Below are 21,017 nucleotides of genomic sequence, written 5' to 3' on the forward strand. Positions count from 1 at the left end.
TCCATTGTTCTTCAGAATTCTGATGAAGTTTAAAAATGCTATGGAACACTTCCATTGTTCTTCGCAATACTGCTGAAGTTTATAAATGCTACGGTACTCTTCCATTGTTCTTGGGTATTCTGCTGAAGTTTAAAAATGTTACGGATCACTTCCATTGTTCTTCAGAATTCTGATGAAGTTTAAAAATGCTATGGAACACTTCCATTGTTCTTGGAATTCTGCTGAAGTTTAAAAATGCTACGGAACTCTTCCATTGTTCTTCGGAATTCTGCTGAAGTTTAAAAATGCTACGGAACTTTTCCATTGTTCTTCGGAATTCTGATGAAGTTTAAAAATGCTACGGAACTCTTCCATTGTTCTTCGGAATTCTGCTGAAGTTTAAAAATGCTACGGAACTCTTCCATTGTTCTCGGAATTCTGTTGAAGTTTAAAAATGCTACGGAACTCTTCCATTGTTCTCGTAATTCTGGTGAAGTTTAAAAATGCTACGGAACTCTTCCATTGTTCTTCGGAATTCTGCTGAAGTTTAAAAATGCTACGGAACTCTTCCATTGTTCTCGGAATTCTGTTGAAGTTTAAAAATGCTACGGAACTCTTCCATTGTTCTCGGAATTCTGGTGAAGCTTAAAAATGGTACGGAACTCTTCCATTGTTCTCGGAATTCTGGTGAAGTTTAAAACTGCTGCGGAACTCTTCCATTGTTCTCGGATTTCTGCTGAAGTTTAAAAATGCTACGGAACTCTTCCATTGTTCTTGGAATTCTGTTGAAGTTTAAAATGCTACGGAACTCTTCCATTGTTCTCAGAATTCTGCTGAAGTTTATAAATGCTACGGTACTCTTCCATTGTTCTTGGGTATTCTGCTGAAGTTTAAAAATGTTACGGATCACTTCCATTGTTCTTCAGAATTCTGATGAAGTTTAAAAATGCTATGGAACACTTCCATTGTTCTTCGCAATACTGCTGAAGTTTAAAAATGCTACGGAACTCTTCCATTGTTCTTCAGAATTCTGCTGAAGTTTAAAAATGCTACGGAACTCTTCCATTGTTCTGGGAATTCTGGTGAAGTTTAAAAATGGTACGGAACTCTTCCATTGTTCTCGGAATTCTGCTGAAGTTTAAAAATGGTACGGAACTCTTCCATTGTTCTCGGAATTCTGGTGAAGTTTAAAACTGCTGCGGAACTCTTCCATTGTTCTCGGATTTCTGCTGAAGTTTAAAAATGCTGCGGAACTCTTCCATTGTTCGTGGAATTCTGTTGAAGTTTAAAATGCTACGGAACTCTTCCATTGTTCTCAGAATTCTGCTGAAGTTTATAAATGCTACGGTACTCTTCCATTGTTCTTTGGTATTCTGCTGAAGTTTAAAAATGTTACGGATCACTTCCATTGTTCTTCAGAATTCTGATGAAGTTTAAAAATGCTATGGAACACTTCCATTGTTCTTCGGAATTCTGCTGAAGTTTAAAAATGCTACGGAACTCTTCCATTGTTCTTCGGAATTCTGCTGAAGTTTAAAAATGATACGGAACTTTTCCATTGTTCTTCGAAATTCTGATGAAGTTTAAAAATGCTACGGAACTCTTCCATTGTTCTTCGGAATTCTGCTGAAGTTTAAAAATGCTACGGAACTCTTCCATTGTTCTCGGAATTCTGTTGAAGTTTAAAAATGCTACAGAACTCTTCCATTGTTCTCGTAATTCTGGTGAAGTTTAAAAATGCTACGGAACTCTTCCATTGTTCTCGGAATTCTGGTGAAGTTTAAAAATGCTACGGAACTTTTCCATTGTTCTTCGGAATTCTGATGAAGTTTAAAAATGCTACGGAACTCTTCCATTGTTCTTCGGAATTCTGCTGAAGTTTAAAAATGCTACGGAACTCTTCCATTGTTCTCGGAATTCTGTTGAAGTTTAAAAATGCTACGGAACTCTTCCATTGTTCTAGTAATTCTGGTGAAGTTTAAAAATGCTACGGAACTCTTCCATTGTTCTCGGAATTCTGCTGAAGTTTAAAAATGCTACGGAACTCTTCCATTGTTCTTCGGAATTCTGCTGAAGTTTAAAAATGCTACGGAACTTTTCCATTGTTCTTTGGAATTCTGATGAATTTTAAAAATGCTACGGAACTCTTCCATTGTTCTTCGGAATTCTGCTGAAGTTTAAAAATGCTACGGAACTCTTCCATTGTTCTTCGGAATTCTGCAGAAGTTAAAAAATGCTACGGAACTCTTCCATTGTTCGTGGAATTCTTGTGAAGTTTAAAAATGCTACGGAACTCTTCCATTGTTCTCAGAATTCTTCTGAAGTTTATAAATTCTATGGTACTCTTCCATTGTTCTTGGGAATTCTGCTGAAGTTTAAAAATGTTACGGATCATTTCCATTGTTCTTCGGAATTCTGCTGAAGTTTAAAAATGCTACGGAACTCCTCCATTGTTCTTCGGAATTCTGCTGAAGTTTAAAAATGCTACGGAACTCTTCGATTTTTCTTCGGAATTCTGCTGAAGTTTAAAAATGCTACGGAACTCTTCCATTGCTTTGCAGAATTCTGCTGAAGTTTAAAAATGCTACGGAACTCTTCCATTGTTATTCTTAATTCTACTGAAGTTTAAAAATGCTACGGAACTCTTCCATTGTTCTTCGGAATTCTGCTGAAGTTTAAAAATGCTACGGAATTCTTCCATTGTTCTTCTGAGTTCTGCTGAAGTTTAAAAATGCTACGGAACTCTTCCATTGTTCTTCGGAATTCTGATGAAGTTTAAAACTGCAACGGAACTCTTCTATTGTTCTTCGGAATTCTGCTGAAGTTTAAAAATGCTACGGAACTCTTCCATTGTTCTTCGGAATTCTGCTGAAGTTTAAAAATGCTACGGAACTCTTACATTGTTCTTCTGAATTCTGCTGAAGTTTAAAAATGCTACGGAACTCTTCCATTGTTCTTCGGAATTCTGATGAAGCCTAAAACTGCAACGCAACTCTTCCATTGTTCTTCGGAATTCTGCTGAAGTTTAAAAATGCTACGGAACTCTTCCATTGTTCTTCGGAATTCTGCTTAAGTTTAAAAATGCTACGGAACTTTTCCATTGTTCTTTGGAATTCTGATGAATTTTAAAAATGCTACGGAACTCTTCCATTGTTCTTCGGAATTCTGCTGAAGTTTAAAAATGCTACGGAACTCTTCCATTGTTCTTCGGAATTCTGCAGAAGTTAAAAAATGCTACGGAACTCTTCCATTGTTCTCAGAATTCTTCTGAAGTTTATAAATTCTATGGTACTCTTCCATTGTTCTTGGGAATTCTGCTGAAGTTTAAAAATGTTACGGATAATTTCCATTGTTCTTCAGAATTCTGATGAAGTTTAAAAATGCTATGGAACACTTCCATTGTTCTTCGGAATTCTGCTGAAGTTTAAAAATGCTACGGAACTCTTCCATTGTTCTTCGGAATTCTGATGAAGTTTAAAAATGCTACGGAACTTTTCCATTGTTCTTCGGAATTCTGATGAAGTTTAAAAATGCTATGGAACTCTTACATTGTTCTTCTGAATTCTGCTGAAGTTTAAAAATGCTACGGAACTCTTCCATTGTTCTTCGGAATTCTGATGAAGCCTAAAACTGCAACGGAACTCTTCCATTGTTCTTCGGAATTCTGCTGAAGTTTAAAAATGCTTCGGAACTCTTCTATTGTTCTTCGGAATTCTGCTGAAGCTTAAAAATGCTACGGAACTCTTCCATTGTTCTCGGAATTCTGCTGAAGTTTAAAAATGCTACGGAACTCTTCCATTGTTCTCGGAATTCTGGTGAAGTTTAAAAATGCTACGGAACTCTTTCATTGTTCTCGGAATTCTGGTGAAGTTTAAAAATGGTACGGAACTCTTCTATTGTTCTCGGAATTCTGGTGAAGTTTAAAACTGCTGCGGAACTCTTCCATTGTTCTCGGATTTCTGCTGAAGTTTAAAAATGCTACGGAACTCTTCCATTGTTCTTCGGAATTCTGCTGAAGTTTAAAAATGCTTCGGAACTCTTCCATTGTTCTTCGGAATTCTGCTGAAGTTTAAAAATGCTACGGAACTCTTCCATTGTTCTCAGAATTCTGCTGAAGTTTAAAAATGCTACGGAACTCTTCCATTGTTCTCGGAATTCTGGTGAAGTTTAAAAATGCTACGGAACTCTTCCATTGTTCTCGGAATTCTGCTGAAGTTTAAAAATGCTACGGAACTCTTCCATTGTTCTTCGGAATTCTGCTGAAGTTTAAAAATGCTATGGAACTCTTCCATTGTTCTCGGAATTCTGCTGAAGTATAAAAATGTTACGGAACTTTTCCATTGTTCTTCGGAATTCTGACAAAGTTTAAAAAGGCTACGGAACTCTTCCATTGTTCTTCAGAATTCTGCTGAAGTTTAAAAATGCTACGGAACTCTTCCATTGTTCTTCGGAATTCTGCAGAAGTTTAAAAATGCTACGGATCTCTTCGATTGTTCTTCGGAATTCTGCTGAAGTTTAAAAATGCTACGGAACTCTTCCATTGCTTTGCAGAATTCTGCTGAAGTTTAAAAATGCTACGGAACTCTTCCATTGTTCTTCGGAAATCTGCTGAAGTTTAAAAATGCTACGGAACACTTTCTTTGTTCTTCGGAATTCTGCTGAAGTTTAAAAATGCTACGGTACTCTTCCATTGTTCACGGAATTCTGGTGAAGTTTAAAAATGCTACGGAACTCTTCCATTGTTATTCTTAATTCTACTGAAGTTTAAAAATGCTACGGAACTCTTCCATTGTTCTTCAGAATTCTGCTGAAGTTTAAAAATGCTACGGAACTCTTCCATTGTTCTTCGGAATTCTGCTGAAGTTTAAAAATGCTACGGAACACTTCCATTGTTCTCGGAATTCTGCTGAAGTTTAAAAATGTTACGGATCACTTCCATTGTTCTTCAGAATTCTGATGAAGTTTAAAAATGCTATGGAACACTTCCATTGTTCTTCGGAATTCTGCTGAAGTTTAAAAATGCTACGGAACTCTTCCATTGTTCTTCGGAATTCTGCTGAAGTTTAAAAATTGCTACGGAACTTTTCCATTGTTCTTCGGAATTCTGATGAAGTTTAAAAATGCTACGGAACTCTTCCATTGTTCTTCGGAATTCTGCTGAAGTTTAAAAATGCTACGGAACTTTTCCATTGTTCTTTGGAATTCTGATGAATTTTAAAAATGCTACGGAACTCTTCCATTGTTCTTCGGAATTCTGCTGAAGTTTAAAAATGCTACGGAACTCTTCCATTGTTCTTCGGAATTCTGCAGAAGTTAAAAAATGCTACGGAACTCTTCCATTGTTCTCAGAATTCTTCTGAAGTTTATAAATTCTATGGTACTCTTCCATTGTTCTTGGGAATTCTGCTGAAGTTTAAAAATGTTACGGATAATTTCCATTGTTCTTCAGAATTCTGATGAAGTTTAAAAATGCTATGGAACACTTCCATTGTTCTTCGGAATTCTGCTGAAGTTTAAAAATGCTACGGAACTCTTCCATTGTTCTTCGGAATTCTGATGAAGTTTAAAAATGCTACGGAACTTTTCCATTGTTCTTCGGAATTCTGATGAAGTTTAAAAATGCTATGGAACTCTTACATTGTTCTTCTGAATTCTGCTGAAGTTTAAAAATGCTACGGAACTCTTCCATTGTTCTTCGGAATTCTGATGAAGCCTAAAACTGCAACGGAACTCTTCCATTGTTCTTCGGAATTCTGCTGAAGTTTAAAAATGCTTCGGAACTCTTCTATTGTTCTTCGGAATTCTGCTGAAGCTTAAAAATGCTACGGAACTCTTCCATTGTTCTCGGAATTCTGCTGAAGTTTAAAAATGCTACGGAACTCTTCCATTGTTCTCGGAATTCTGGTGAAGTTTAAAAATGCTACGGAACTCTTTCATTGTTCTCGGAATTCTGGTGAAGTTTAAAAATGGTACGGAACTCTTCTATTGTTCTCGGAATTCTGGTGAAGTTTAAAACTGCTGCGGAACTCTTCCATTGTTCTCGGATTTCTGCTGAAGTTTAAAAATGCTACGGAACTCTTCCATTGTTCTTCGGAATTCTGCTGAAGTTTAAAAATGCTTCGGAACTCTTCCATTGTTCTTCGGAATTCTGCTGAAGTTTAAAAATGCTACGGAACTCTTCCATTGTTCTCAGAATTCTGCTGAAGTTTAAAAATGCTACGGAACTCTTCCATTGTTCTCGGAATTCTGGTGAAGTTTAAAAATGCTACGGAACTCTTCCATTGTTCTCGGAATTCTGCTGAAGTTTAAAAATGCTACGGAACTCTTCCATTGTTCTTCGGAATTCTGCTGAAGTTTAAAAATGCTATGGAACTCTTCCATTGTTCTCGGAATTCTGCTGAAGTATAAAAATGTTACGGAACTTTTCCATTGTTCTTCGGAATTCTGACAAAGTTTAAAAAGGCTACGGAACTCTTCCATTGTTCTTCAGAATTCTGCTGAAGTTTAAAAATGCTACGGAACTCTTCCATTGTTCTTCGGAATTCTGCAGAAGTTTAAAAATGCTACGGATCTCTTCGATTGTTCTTCGGAATTCTGCTGAAGTTTAAAAATGCTACGGAACTCTTCCATTGCTTTGCAGAATTCTGCTGAAGTTTAAAAATGCTACGGAACTCTTCCATTGTTCTTCGGAAATCTGCTGAAGTTTAAAAATGCTACGGAACACTTTCTTTGTTCTTCGGAATTCTGCTGAAGTTTAAAAATGCTACGGTACTCTTCCATTGTTCACGGAATTCTGGTGAAGTTTAAAAATGCTACGGAACTCTTCCATTGTTATTCTTAATTCTACTGAAGTTTAAAAATGCTACGGAACTCTTCCATTGTTCTTCAGAATTCTGCTGAAGTTTAAAAATGCTACGGAACTCTTCCATTGTTCTTCGGAATTCTGCTGAAGTTTAAAAATGCTACGGAACACTTCCATTGTTCTCGGAATTCTGGTGAAGTTTAAAAATGCTACGGAACTCTTCCATTGTTCTCGGAATTCTGGTGAAGCTTAAAAATGGTACGGAACTCTTCCATTGTTCTCGGAATTCTGGTGAAGTTTAAAACTGCTGCGGAACTCTTCCATTGTTCTCGGATTTCTGCTGAAGTTTAAAAATGCTACGGAACTCTTCCATTGTTCTTCGGAATTCTGCTGAAGTTTAAAAATGCTACGGAACTTTTCCATTGTTCTTCAGAATTCTGATGAAGTTTAAAAATGCTACGGAACTCTTCCATTGTTCTTCGGAATTCTGCTGAAGTTTAAAAATGCTACGGAACTCTTCCATTGTTCTCGGAATTCTGTTGAAGTTTAAAAATGCTACGGAACTCTTCCATTGTTCTCGTAATTCTGGTGAAGTTTAAAAATGCTACGGAACTCTTCCATTGTTCTTCGGAATTCTGCTGAAGTTTAAAAATGCTACGGAACTCTTCCATTGTTCTCGGAATTCTGTTGAAGTTTAAAAATGCTACGGAACTCTTCCATTGTTCTCGGAATTCTGGTGAAGCTTAAAAATGGTACGGAACTCTTCCATTGTTCTCGGAATTCTGGTGAAGTTTAAAACTGCTGCGGAACTCTTCCATTGTTCTCGGATTTCTGCTGAAGTTTAAAAATGCTACGGAACTCTTCCATTGTTCTTGGAATTCTGTTGAAGTTTAAAATGCTACGGAACTTTTCCATTGTTCTCAGAATTCTGCTGAAGTTTATAAATGCTACGGTACTCTTCCATTGTTCTTGGGTATTCTGCTGAAGTTTAAAAATGTTACGGATCACTTCCATTGTTCTTCAGAATTCTGATGAAGTTTAAAAATGCTATGGAACACTTCCATTGTTCTTCACAATTCTGCTGAAGTTTAAAAATGCTACGGAACTCTTCCATTGTTCTTCAGAATTCTGCTGAAGTTTAAAAATGCTACGGAACTCTTCCATTGTTCTGGGAATTCTGGTGAAGTTTAAAAATGGTACGGAACTCTTCCATTGTTCTCGGAATTCTGGTGAAGTTTAAAAATGGTACGGAACTCTTCCATTGTTCTCGGAATTCTGGTGAAGTTTAAAACTGCTGCGGAACTCTTCCATTGTACTCGGATTTCTGCTGAAGTTTAAAAATGCTACGGAACTCTTCCATTGTTCTTGGAATTCTGTTGAAGTTTAAAATGCTACGGAACTCTTCCATTGTTCTCAGAATTCTGCTGAAGTTTATAAATGCTACGGTACTCTTCCATTGTTCTTGGGTATTCTGCTGAAGTTTAAAAATGTTACGGATCACTTCCATTGTTCTTCAGAATTCTGATGAAGTTTAAAAATGCTATGGAACACTTCCATTGTTCTTGGAATTCTGCTGAAGTTTAAAAATGCTACGGAACTCTTCCATTGTTCTTCGGAATTCTGCTGAAGTTTAAAAATGCTACGGAACTTTTCCATTGTTCTTCGGAATTCTGATGAAGTTTAAAAATGCTACGGAACTCTTCCATTGTTCTTTGGAATTCTGCTGAAGTTTAAAAATGCTACGGAACTCTTCCATTGTTCTCGGAATTCTGTTGAAGTTTAAAAATGCTACGGAACTCTTCCATTGTTCTCGTAATTCTGGTGAAGTTTAAAAATGCTACGGAACTCTTCCATTGTTCTTCGGAATTCTGCTGAAGTTTAAAAATGCTACGGAACTCTTCCATTGTTCTCGGAATTCTGTTGAAGTTTAAAAATGCTACGGAACTCTTCCATTGTTCTCGGAATTCTGGTGAAGCTTAAAAATGGTACGGAACTCTTCCATTGTTCTCGGAATTCTGGTGAAGTTTAAAACTGCTGCGGAACTCTTCCATTGTTCTCGGATTTCTGCTGAAGTTTAAAAATGCTACGGAACTCTTCCATTGTTCTTGGAATTCTGTTGAAGTTTAAAATGCTACGGAACTCTTCAATTGTTCTCAGAATTCTGCTGAAGTTTATAAATGCTACGGTACTCTTCCATTGTTCTTGGGTATTCTGCTGAAGTTTAAAAATGTTACGGATCACTTCCATTGTTCTTCAGAATTCTGATGAAGTTTAAAAATGCTATGGAACACTTCCATTGTTCTTCGCAATTCTGCTGAAGTTTAAAAATGCTACGGAACTCTTCCATTGTTCTTCAGAATTCTGCTGAAGTTTAAAAATGCTACGGAACTCTTCCATTGTTCTGGGAATTCTGGTGAAGTTTAAAAATGGTACGGAACTCTTCCATTGTTCTCGGAATTCTGGTGAAGTTTAAAAATGGTACGGAACTCTTCCATTGTTCTCGGAATTCTGGTGAAGTTTAAAACTGCTGCGGAACTCTTCCATTGTTCTCGGATTTCTGCTGAAGTTTAAAAATGCTGCGGAACTCTTCCATTGTTCGTGGAATTCTGTTGAAGTTTAAAATGCTACGGAACTCTTCCATTGTTCTCAGAATTCTGCTGAAGTTTATAAATGCTACGGTACTCTTCCATTGTTCTTTGGTATTCTGCTGAAGTTTAAAAATGTTACGGATCACTTCCATTGTTCTTCAGAATTCTGATGAAGTTTAAAAATGCTATGGAACACTTCCATTGTTCTTCGGAATTCTGCTGAAGTTTAAAAATGCTACGGAACTCTTCCATTGTTCTTCGGAATTCTGCTGAAGTTTAAAAATGATACGGAACTTTTCCATTGTTCTTCGGAATTCTGATGAAGTTTAAAAATGCTACGGAACTCTTCCATTGTTCTTCGGAATTCTGCTGAAGTTTAAAAATGCTACGGAACTCTTCCATTGTTCTCGGAATTCTGTTGAAGTTTAAAAATGCTACAGAACTCTTCCATTGTTCTCGTAATTCTGGTGAAGTTTAAAAATGCTACGGAACTCTTCCATTGTTCTCGGAATTCTGGTGAAGTTTAAAAATGCTACGGAACTTTTCCATTGTTCTTCGGAATTCTGATGAAGTTTAAAAATGCTACGGAACTCTTCCATTGTTCTTCGGAATTCTGCTGAAGTTTAAAAATGCTACGGAACTCTTCCATTGTTCTCGGAATTCTGTTGAAGTTTAAAAATGCTACGGAACTCTTCCATTGTTCTAGTAATTCTGGTGAAGTTTAAAAATGCTACGGAACTCTTCCATTGTTCTCGGAATTCTGCTGAAGTTTAAAAATGCTACGGAACTCTTCCATTGTTCTTCGGAATTCTGCTGAAGTTTAAAAATGCTACGGAACTTTTCCATTGTTCTTTGGAATTCTGATGAATTTTAAAAATGCTACGGAACTCTTCCATTGTTCTTCGGAATTCTGCTGAAGTTTAAAAATGCTACGGAACTCTTCCATTGTTCTTCGGAATTCTGCAGAAGTTAAAAAATGCTACGGAACTCTTCCATTGTTCGTGGAATTCTTGTGAAGTTTAAAAATGCTACGGAACTCTTCCATTGTTCTCAGAATTCTTCTGAAGTTTATAAATTCTATGGTACTCTTCCATTGTTCTTGGGAATTCTGCTGAAGTTTAAAAATGTTACGGATCATTTCCATTGTTCTTCGGAATTCTGCTGAAGTTTAAAAATGCTACGGAACTCGTCCATTGTTCTTCGGAATTCTGCTGAAGTTTCAAAATGCTACGGAACTCTTCGATTTTTCTTCGGAATTCTGCTGAAGTTTAAAAATGCTACGGAACTCTTCCATTGCTTTGCAGAATTCTGCTGAAGTTTAAAAATGCTACGGAACTCTTCCATTGTTATTCTTAATTCTACTGAAGTTTAAAAATGCTACGGAACTCTTCCATTGTTCTTCGGAATTCTGCTGAAGTTTAAAAATGCTACGGAACTCTTCCATTGTTCTTCTGAGTTCTGCTGAAGTTTAAAAATGCTACGGAACTCTTCCATTGTTCTTCGGAATTCTGATGAAGTTTAAAACTGCAACGGAACTCTTCCATTGTTCTTCGGAATTCTGCTGAAGATTAAAAATGCTACGGAACTCTTCCATTGTTCTTCGGAATTCTGCTGAAGTTTAAAAATGCTACGGAACTCTTACATTGTTCTTCTGAATTCTGCTGAAGTTTAAAAATGCTACGGAACTCTTCCATTGTTCTTCGGAATTCTGATGAAGCCTAAAACTGCAACGCAACTCTTCCATTGTTCTTCGGAATTCTGCTGAAGTTTAAAAATGCTACGGAACTCTTCCATTGTTCTTCGGAATTCTGCTGAAGTTTAAAAATGCTACGGAACTTTTCCATTGTTCTTTGGAATTCTGATGAATTTTAAAAATGCTACGGAACTCTTCCATTGTTCTTCGGAATTCTGCTGAAGTTTAAAAATGCTACGGAACTCTTCCATTGTTCTTCGGAATTCTGCAGAAGTTAAAAAATGCTACGGAACTCTTCCATTGTTCTCAGAATTCTTCTGAAGTTTATAAATTCTATGGTACTCTTCCATTGTTCTTGGGAATTCTGCTGAAGTTTAAAAATGTTACGGATCATTTCCATTGTTCTTCAGAATTCTGATGAAGTTTAAAAATGCTATGGAACACTTCCATTGTTCTTCGGAATTCTGCTGAAGTTTAAAAATGCTACGGAACTCTTCCATTGTTCTTCGGAATTCTGATGAAGTTTAAAAATGCTACGGAACTTTTCCATTGTTCTTCGGAATTCTGATGAAATTTAAAAATGCTATGGAACTCTTACATTGTTCTTCTGAATTCTGCTGAAGTTTAAAAATGCTACGGAACTCTTCCATTGTTCTTCGGAATTCTGATGAAGCCTAAAACTGCAACGGAACTCTTCCATTGTTCTTCGGAATTCTGCTGAAGTTTAAAAATGCTTCGGAACTCTTCTATTGTTCTTCGGAATTCTGCTGAAGTTTAAAAATGCTACGGAACTCTTCCATTGTTCTCGGAATTCTGCTGAAGTTTAAAAATGCTACGGAACTCTTCCATTGTTCTCGGAATTCTGGTGAAGTTTAAAAATGCTACGGAACTCTTTCATTGTTCTCGGAATTCTGGTGAAGTTTAAAAATGGTACGGAACTCTTCTATTGTTCTCGGAATTCTGGTGAAGTTTAAAACTGCTGCGGAACTCTTCCATTGTTCTCGGATTTCTGCTGAAGTTTAAAAATGCTACGGAACTCTTCCATTGTTCTCAGAATTCTGAGGAAGTTTATAAATGCTACGGTACTCTTCCATTGTTCTTGGGTATTCTGCTGAAGTTTAAAAATGTTACGGATCACTTCCATTGTTCTTCAGAATTCTGATGAAGTTTAAAAATGCTATGGAACACTTCCATTGTTCTTCGGAATTCTGCTGAAGTTTAAAAATGCTACGGAACTCTTCCATTGTTCTTCGGAATTCTGCTGAAGTTTAAAAATGCTACGGAACTTTTCCATTGTTCTTCGGAATTTTGATGAAGTTTAAAAATGCTACGGAACTCTTCCATTGTTCTTCGGAATTCTGCTGAAGTTTAAAAATGCTACGGAACTCTTCCATTGTTCTCGGAATTCTGTTGAAGTTTAAAAATGCTACGGAACTCTTCCATTGTTCTCGTAATTCTGGTGAAGTTTAAAAATGCTACGGAACTCTTCCATTGTTCTCGGAATTCTGCTGAAGTTTAAAAATGCTACGGAACTCTTCCATTGTTCTTCGGAATTCTGCTGAAGTTTAAAAATGCTACGGAACTTTTCCATTGTTCTTTGGAATTCTGATGAATTTTAAAAATGCTACGGAACTCTTCCATTGTTCTTCGGAATTCTGCAGAAGTTAAAAAATGCTACGGAACTCTTCCATTGTTCTCAGAATTCTTCTGAAGTTTATAAATTCTATGGTACTCTTCCATTGTTCTTGGGAATTCTGCTGAAGTTTAAAAATGTTACGGATCACTTCCATTGTTCTTCAGAATTCTGATGAAGTTTAAAAATGCTATGGAACACTTCCATTGTTCTTCGCAATTCTGCTGAAGTTTAAAAATGCTACGGAACTCTTCCATTGTTCTTCAGAATTCTGCTGAAGTTTAAAAATGCTACGGAACTCTTCCATTGTTCTGGGAATTCTGGTGAAGTTTAAAAATGGTACGGAACTCTTCCATTGTTCTCGGAATTCTGGTGAAGTTTAAAAATGGTACGGAACTCTTCCATTGTTCTCGGAATTCTGGTGAAGTTTAAAACTGCTGCGGAACTCTTCCATTGTTCTCGGATTTCTGCTGAAGTTTAAAAATGCTGCAGAACTCTTCCATTGTTCGTGGAATTCTGTTGAAGTTTAAAATGCTACGGAACTCTTCCATTGTTCTCAGAATTCTGCTGAAGTTTATAAATGCTACGGTACTCTTCCATTGTTCTTGGGTATTCTGCTGAAGTTTAAAAATGTTACGGATCACTTCCATTGTTCTTCAGAATTCTGATGAAGTTTAAAAATGCTATGGAACACTTCCATTGTTCTTCGGAATTCTGCTGAAGTTTAAAAATGCTACGGAACTCTTCCATTGTTCTTCGGAATTCTGCTGAAGTTTAAAAATGATACGGAACTTTTCCATTGTTCTTCGGAATTCTGATGAAGTTTAAAAATGCTACGGAACTCTTCCATTGTTCTTCGGAATTCTGCTGAAGTTTAAAAATGCTACGGAACTCTTCCATTGTTCTCGGAATTCTGTTGAAGTTTAAAAATGCTACAGAACTCTTCCATTGTTCTCGTAATTCTGGTGAAGTTTAAAAATGCTACGGAACTCTTCCATTGTTCTCGGAATTCTGGTGAAGTTTAAAAATGCTACGGAACTTTTCCATTGTTCTTCGGAATTCTGATGAAGTTTAAAAATGCTACGGAACTCTTCCATTGTTCTTCGGAATTCTGCTGAAGTTTAAAAATGCTACGGAACTCTTCCATTGTTCTCGGAATTCTGTTGAAGTTTAAAAATGCTACGGAACTCTTCCATTGTTCTAGTAATTCTGGTGAAGTTTAAAAATGCTACGGAACTCTTCCATTGTTCTCGGAATTCTGCTGAAGTTTAAAAATGCTACGGAACTCTTCCATTGTTCTTCGGAATTCTGCTGAAGTTTAAAAATGCTACGGAACTTTTCCATTGTTCTTTGGAATTCTGATGAATTTTAAAAATGCTACGGAACTCTTCCATTGTTCTTCGGAATTCTGCTGAAGTTTAAAAATGCTACGGAACTCTTCCATTGTTCTTCGGAATTCTGCAGAAGTTAAAAAATGCTACAGAACTCTTCCATTGTTCGTGGAATTCTTGTGAAGTTTAAAAATGCTACGGAACTCTTCCATTGTTCTCAGAATTCTTCTGAAGTTTATAAATTCTATGGTACTCTTCCATTGTTCTTCGGAATTCCGCTGAAGTTTAAAAATCTTACGGATCATTTCCATTGTTCTTCGGAATTCTGCTGAAGTTTAAAAATGCTACGGAACTCCTCCATTGTTCTTCGGAATTCTGCTGAAGTTTAAAAATGCTACAGAACTCTTCGATTTTTCTTCGGAATTCTGCTGAAGTTTAAAAATGCTACGGAACTCTTCCATTGCTTTGCAGAATTCTGCTGAAGTTTAAAAATGCTACGGAACTCTTCCATTGTTATTCTTAATTCTACTGAAGTTTAAAAATGCTACGGAACTCTTCCATTGTTCTTCGGAATTCTGCTGAAGTTTAAAAATGCTACGGAACTCTTCCATTGTTCTTCTGAGTTCTGCTGAAGTTTAAAAATGCTACGGAACTCTTCCATTGTTCTTCGGAATTCTGATGAAGTTTAAAACTGCAACGGAACTCTTCCATTGTTCTTCGGACTTCTGCTGAAGTTTAAAAATGCTACGGAACTCTTCCATTGTTCTTCGGAATTCTGCTGAAGTTTAAAAATGCTACGGAACTCTTACATTGTTCTTCTGAATTCTGCTGAAGTTTAAAAATGCTACGGAACTCTTCCATTGTTCTTCGGAATTCTGATGAAGCCTAAAACTGCAACGCAACTCTTCCATTGTTCTTCGGAATTCTGCTGAAGTTTAAAAATGCTACGGAACTCTTCCATTGTTCTTGGAATTCTGAGGAAGTTTATAAATGCTACGGTACTCTTCCATTGTTCTTGGGTATTCTGCTGAAGTTTAAAAATGTTACGGATCACTTCCATTGTTCTTCAGAATTCTGATGAAGTTTAAAAATGCTATGGAACACTTCCATTGTTCTTCGGAATTCTGCTGAAGTTTAAAAATGCTACGGAACTCTTCCATTGTTCTTCGGAATTCTGCTGAAGTTTAAAAATGCTACGGAACTTTTCCATTGTTCTTCGGAATTTTGATGAAGTTTAAAAATGCTACGGAACTCTTCCATTGTTCTTCGGAATTCTGCTGAAGTTTAAAAATGCTACGGAACTCTTCCATTGTTCTCGGAATTCTGTTGAAGTTTAAAAATGCTACGGAACTCTTCCATTGTTCTCGTAATTCTGGTGAAGTTTAAAAATGCTACGGAACTCTTCCATTGTTCTCGGAATTCTGGTGAAGTTTAAAAATGCTACGGAACTCTTCCATTGTTCTTCGGAATTCTGCTGAAGTTTAAAAATGCTACGGAACTTTTCCATTGTTCTTTGGAATTCTGATGAATTTTAAAAATGCTACGGAACTCTTCCATTGTTCTTCGGAATTCTGCAGAAGTTAAAAAATGCTACGGAACTCTTCCATTGTTCTCAGAATTCTTCTGAAGTTTATAAATTCTATGGTACTCTTCCATTGTTCTTGGGAATTCTGCTGAAGTTTAAAAATGTTACGGATCACTTCCATTGTTCTTCAGAATTCTGATGAAGTTTAAAAATGCTATGGAACACTTCCATTGTTCTTCGCAATTCTGCTGAAGTTTAAAAATGCTACGGAACTCTTCCATTGTTCTTCAGAATTCTGCTGAAGTTTAAAAATGCTACGGAACTCTTCCATTGTTCTGGGAATTCTGGTGAAGTTTAAAAATGGTACGGAACTCTTCCATTGTTCTCGGAATTCTGGTGAAGTTTAAAAATGGTACGGAACTCTTCCATTGTTCTCGGAATTCTGGTGAAGATTAAAACTGCTGCGGAACTCTTCCATTGTTCTCGGATTTCTGCTGAAGTTTAAAAATGCTGCAGAACTCTTCCATTGTTCGTGGAATTCTGTTGAAGTTTAAAATGCTACGGAACTCTTCCATTGTTCTCAGAATTCTGCTGAAGTTTATAAATGCTACGGTACTCTTCCATTGTTCTTGGGTATTCTGCTGAAGTTTAAAAATGTTACGGATCACTTCCATTGTTCTTCAGAATTCTGATGAAGTTTAAAAATGCTATGGAACACTTCCATTGTTCTTCGGAATTCTGCTGAAGTTTAAAAATGCTACGGAACTCTTCCATTGTTCTTCGGAATTCTGCTGAAGTTTAAAAATGATACGGAACTTTTCCATTGTTCTTCGGAATTCTGATGAAGTTTAAAAATGCTACGGAACTCTTCCATTGTTCTTCGGAATTCTGCTGAAGTTTAAAAATGCTACGGAACTCTTCCATTGTTCTCGGAATTCTGTTGAAGTTTAAAAATGCTACAGAACTCTTCCATTGTTCTCGTAATTCTGGTGAAGTTTAAAAATGCTACGGAACTCTTCCATTGTTCTCGGAATTCTGGTGAAGTTTAAAAATGCTACGGAACTTTTCCATTGTTCTTCGGAATTCTGATGAAGTTTAAAAATGCTACGGAACTCTTCCATTGTTCTTCGGAATTCTGCTGAAGTTTAAAAATGCTACGGAACTCTTCCATTGTTCTCGGAATTCTGTTGAAGTTTAAAAATGCTACGGAACTCTTCCATTGTTCTAGTAATTCTGGTGAAGTTTAAAAATGCTACGGAACTCTTCCATTGTTCTCGGAATTCTGCTGAAGTTTAAAAATGCTACGGAACTCTTCCATTGTTCTTCGGAATTCTGCTGAAGTTTAAAAATGCTACGGAACTTTTCCATTGTTCTTTGGAATTCTGATGAATTTTAAAAATGCTACGGAACTCTTCCATTGTTCTTCGGAATTCTGCTGAAGTTTAAAAATGCTACGGAACTCTTCCATTGTTCTTCGGAATTCTGCAGAAGTTAAAAAATGCTACGGAACTCTTCCATTGTTCGTGGAATTCTTGTGAAGTTTAAAAATGCTACGGAACTCTTCCATTGTTCTCAGAATTCTTCTGAAGTTTATAAATTCTATGGTACTCTTCCATTGTTCTTCGGAATTCCGCTGAAGTTTAAAAATGTTACGGATCATTTCCATTGTTCTTCGGAATTCTGCTGAAGTTTAAAAATGCTACGGAACTCCTCCATTGTTCTTCGGAATTCTGCTGAAGTTTAAAAATGCTACGGAACTCTTCGATTTTTCTTCGGAATTCTGCTGAAGTTTAAAAATGCTACGGAACTCTTCCATTGCTTTGCAGAATTCTGCTGAAGTTTAAAAATGCTACGGAACTCTTCCATTGTTATTCTTAATTCTACTGAAGTTTAAAAATGCTACGGAACTCTTCCATTGTTCTTCGGAATTCTGCTGAAGTTTAAAAATGCTACGGAACTCTTCCATTGTTCTTCTGAGTTCTGCTGAAGTTTAAAAATGCTACGGAACTCTTCCATTGTTCTTCGGAATTCTGATGAAGTTTAAAACTGCAACGGAACTCTTCCATTGTTCTTCGGAATTCTGCTGAAGTTTAAAAATGCTACGGAACTCTTCCATTGTTCTTCGGAATTCTGCTGAAGTTTAAAAATGCTACGGAACTCTTACATTGTTCTTCTGAATTCTGCTGAAGTTTAAAAATGCTACGGAACTCTTCCATTGTTCTTCGGAATTCTGATGAAGCCTAAAACTGCAACGCAACTCTTCCATTGTTCTTCGGAATTCTGCTGAAGTTTAAAAATGCTACGGAACTCTTCCATTGTTCTTCAGAATTCTGCTGAAGTTTAAAAATGCTACGGAACTTTTCCATTGTTCTTTGGAATTCTGATGAATTTTAAAAATGCTACGGAACTCTTCCATTGTTCTTCGGAATTCTGCTGAAGTTTAAAAATGCTACGGAACTCTTCCATTGTTCTTCGGAATTCTGCAGAAGTTAAAAAATGCTACGGAACTCTTCCATTGTTCTCAGAATTCTTCTGAAGTTTATAAATTCTATGGTACTCTTCCATTGTTCTTGGGAATTCTGCTGAAGTTTAAAAATGTTACGGATCATTTCCATTGTTCTTCAGAATTCTGATGAAGTTTAAAAATGCTATGGAACACTTCCATTGTTCTTCGGAATTCTGCTGAAGTTTAAAAATGCTACGGAACTCTTCCATTGTTCTTCGGAATTCTGATGAAGTTTAAAAATGCTACGGAACTTTTCCATTGTTCTTCGGAATTCTGATGAAGTTTAAAAATGCTATGGAACTCTTACATTGTTCTTCTGAATTCTGCTGAAGTTTAAAAATGCTACGGAACTCTTCCATTGTTCTTCGGAATTCTGATGAAGCCTAAAACTGCAACGGAACTCTTCCATTGTTGTTCGGAATTCTGCTGAAGTTTAAAAATGCTTCGGAACTCTTCTATTGTTCTTCGGAATTCTGCTGAAGTTTAAAAATGCTACGGAACTCTTCCATTGTTCTCGGAATTCTGCTGAAGTTTAAAAATGCTACGGAACTCTTCCATTGTTCTCGGAATTCTGGTGAAGTTTAAAAATGCTACGGAACTCTTTCATTGTTCTCGGAATTCTGGTGAAGTTTAAAAATGGTACGGAACTCTTCTATTGTTCTCGGAATTCTGGTGAAGTTTAAAACTGCTGCGGAACTCTTCCATTGTTCTCGGATTTCTGCTGAAGTTTAAAAATGCTACGGAACTCTTCCATTGTTCTTGGAATTCTGCGGAAGTTTATAAATGCTACGGTACTCTTCCATTGTTCTTGGGTATTCTGCTGAAGTTTAAAAATGTTACGGATCACTTCCATTGTTCTTCAGAATTCTGATGAAGTTTAAAAATGCTATGGAACACTTCCATTGTTCTTCGGAATTCTGCTGAAGTTTAAAAATGCTACGGAACTTTTCCATTGTTCTTCGGAATTTTGATGAAGTTTAAAAATGCTAAGGAACTCTTCCATTGTTCTTCGGAATTCTGCTGAAGTTTAAAAATGCTACGGAACTCTTCCATTGTTCTCGGAATTCTGTTGAAGTTTAAAAATGCTACGGAACTCTTCCATTGTTCTCGTAATTCTGGTGAAGTTTAAAAATGCTACGGAACTCTTCCATTGTTCTCGGAATTCTGCTGAAGTTTAAAAATGCTACGGAACTCTTCCATTGTTCTTCGGAATTCTGCTGAAGTTTAAAAATGCTACGGAACTTTTCCATTGTTCTTTGGAATTCTGATGAATTTTAAAAATGCTACGGAACTCTTCCATTGTTCTTCGGAATTCTGCAGAAGTTAAAAAATGCTACGGAACTCTTCCATTGTTCTCAGAATTCTTCTGAAGTTTATAAATTCTATGGTACTCTTCCATTGTTCTTGGGAATTCTGCTGAAGTTTAAAAATGTTACGGATCATTTCCATTGTTCTTCAGAATTCTGATGAAGTTTAAAAATGCTATGGAACACTTCCATTGTTCTTCGGAATTCTGCTGAAGTTTAAAAATGCTACGGAACTCTTCCATTGTTCTTCGGAATTCTGCTGAAGTTTCAAAATGCTACGGAACTTTTCCATTGTTCTTCGGAATTCTGATGAAGTTTAAAAATGCTACGGAACTCTTACATTGTTCTTCTGAATTCTGCTGAAGTTTAAAAATGCTACGGAACTCTTCCATTTTTCTTCGGAATTCTGATGAAGCCTAAAACTGCACCGGAACTCTTCCATTGTTCTTCGGAATTCTGCTGAAGTTTAAAAATGCTTCGGAACTCTTCCATTGTTCTTCGGAATTCTGCTGAAGTTTAAAAATGCTACGGAACTCTTCCATTGTTCTCAGAATTCTGCTGAAGTTTAAAAATGCTACGGAACTATTCCATTGTTCTCGGAATTCTGGTGAAGTTTAAAAATGCTACGGAACTCTTCCATTGTTCTCGGAATTCTGCTGAAGTTTAAAAATGCTACGGAACTCTTCCATTGTTCTTCGGAATTCTGCTGAAGTTTAAAAATGCTACGGAACTCTTCCATTGTTCTTCGGAATTCTGCTGAAGTTTAAAAATGCTATGGAACTCTTCCATTGTTCTCGGAATTCTGCTGAAGTATAAAAATGTTACGGAACTTTTCCATTGTTCTTCGGAATTCTGACGAAGTTTAAAAAGGCTACGGAACTCTTCCATTGTTCTTCGGAATTCTGCTGAAGTTTAAAAATGCTACGGAACTCTTCCATTGTTCTTCGGAATTCTGCAGAAGTTTAAAAATGCTACGGATCTCTTCGATTGTTCTTCAGAATTCTGCTGAAGTTTAAAAATGCTACGGAACTCTTCCATTGCTTTGCAGAATTCTGCTGAAGTTTAAAAATGCTACGGAACTCTTCCATTGTTCTTCGGAAATCTGCTGAAGTTTAAAAATGCTACGGAACACTTTCTTTGTTCTTCGGAATTCTGCTGAAGTTTAAAAATGCTACGGAACTCTTCCATTGTTCACGGAATTCTGGTGAAGTTTAAAAATGCTACGGAACTCTTCCATTGTTATTCTTAATTCTACTGAAGTTTAAAAATGCTACGGAACTCTTCCATTGTTCTTCAGAATTCTGCTGAAGTTTAAAAATGCTACGGAACTCTTCCATTGTTCTCGGAATTCTGGTGAAGTTTAAAAATGGTACGGAACTCTTCCATTGTTCTCGGAATTCTGGTGAAGTTTAAAACTGCTGCGGAACTCTTCCATTGTTCTCGGATTTCTGCTGAAGTTTAAAAATGCTACGGAACTCTTCCATTGTTCTTGGAATTCTGCTGAAGTTTATAAATGCTACAGTACTCTTCCATTGTTCTTGGGTATTCTGCTGAAGTTTAAAAATGTTACGGATCACTTCCATTGTTCTTCAGAATTCTGATGAAGTTTAAAAATGCTATGGAACACTTCCATTGTTCTTCGGAATTCTGCTG

Source organism: Phyllobates terribilis, unplaced genomic scaffold, assembly GCF_046119375.1.
Source record: "Phyllobates terribilis strain yellow unplaced genomic scaffold, ASM4611937v1 Scaffold_27__1_contigs__length_16484149, whole genome shotgun sequence".
Lineage (NCBI taxonomy): Eukaryota > Metazoa > Chordata > Amphibia > Anura > Dendrobatidae > Phyllobates > Phyllobates terribilis.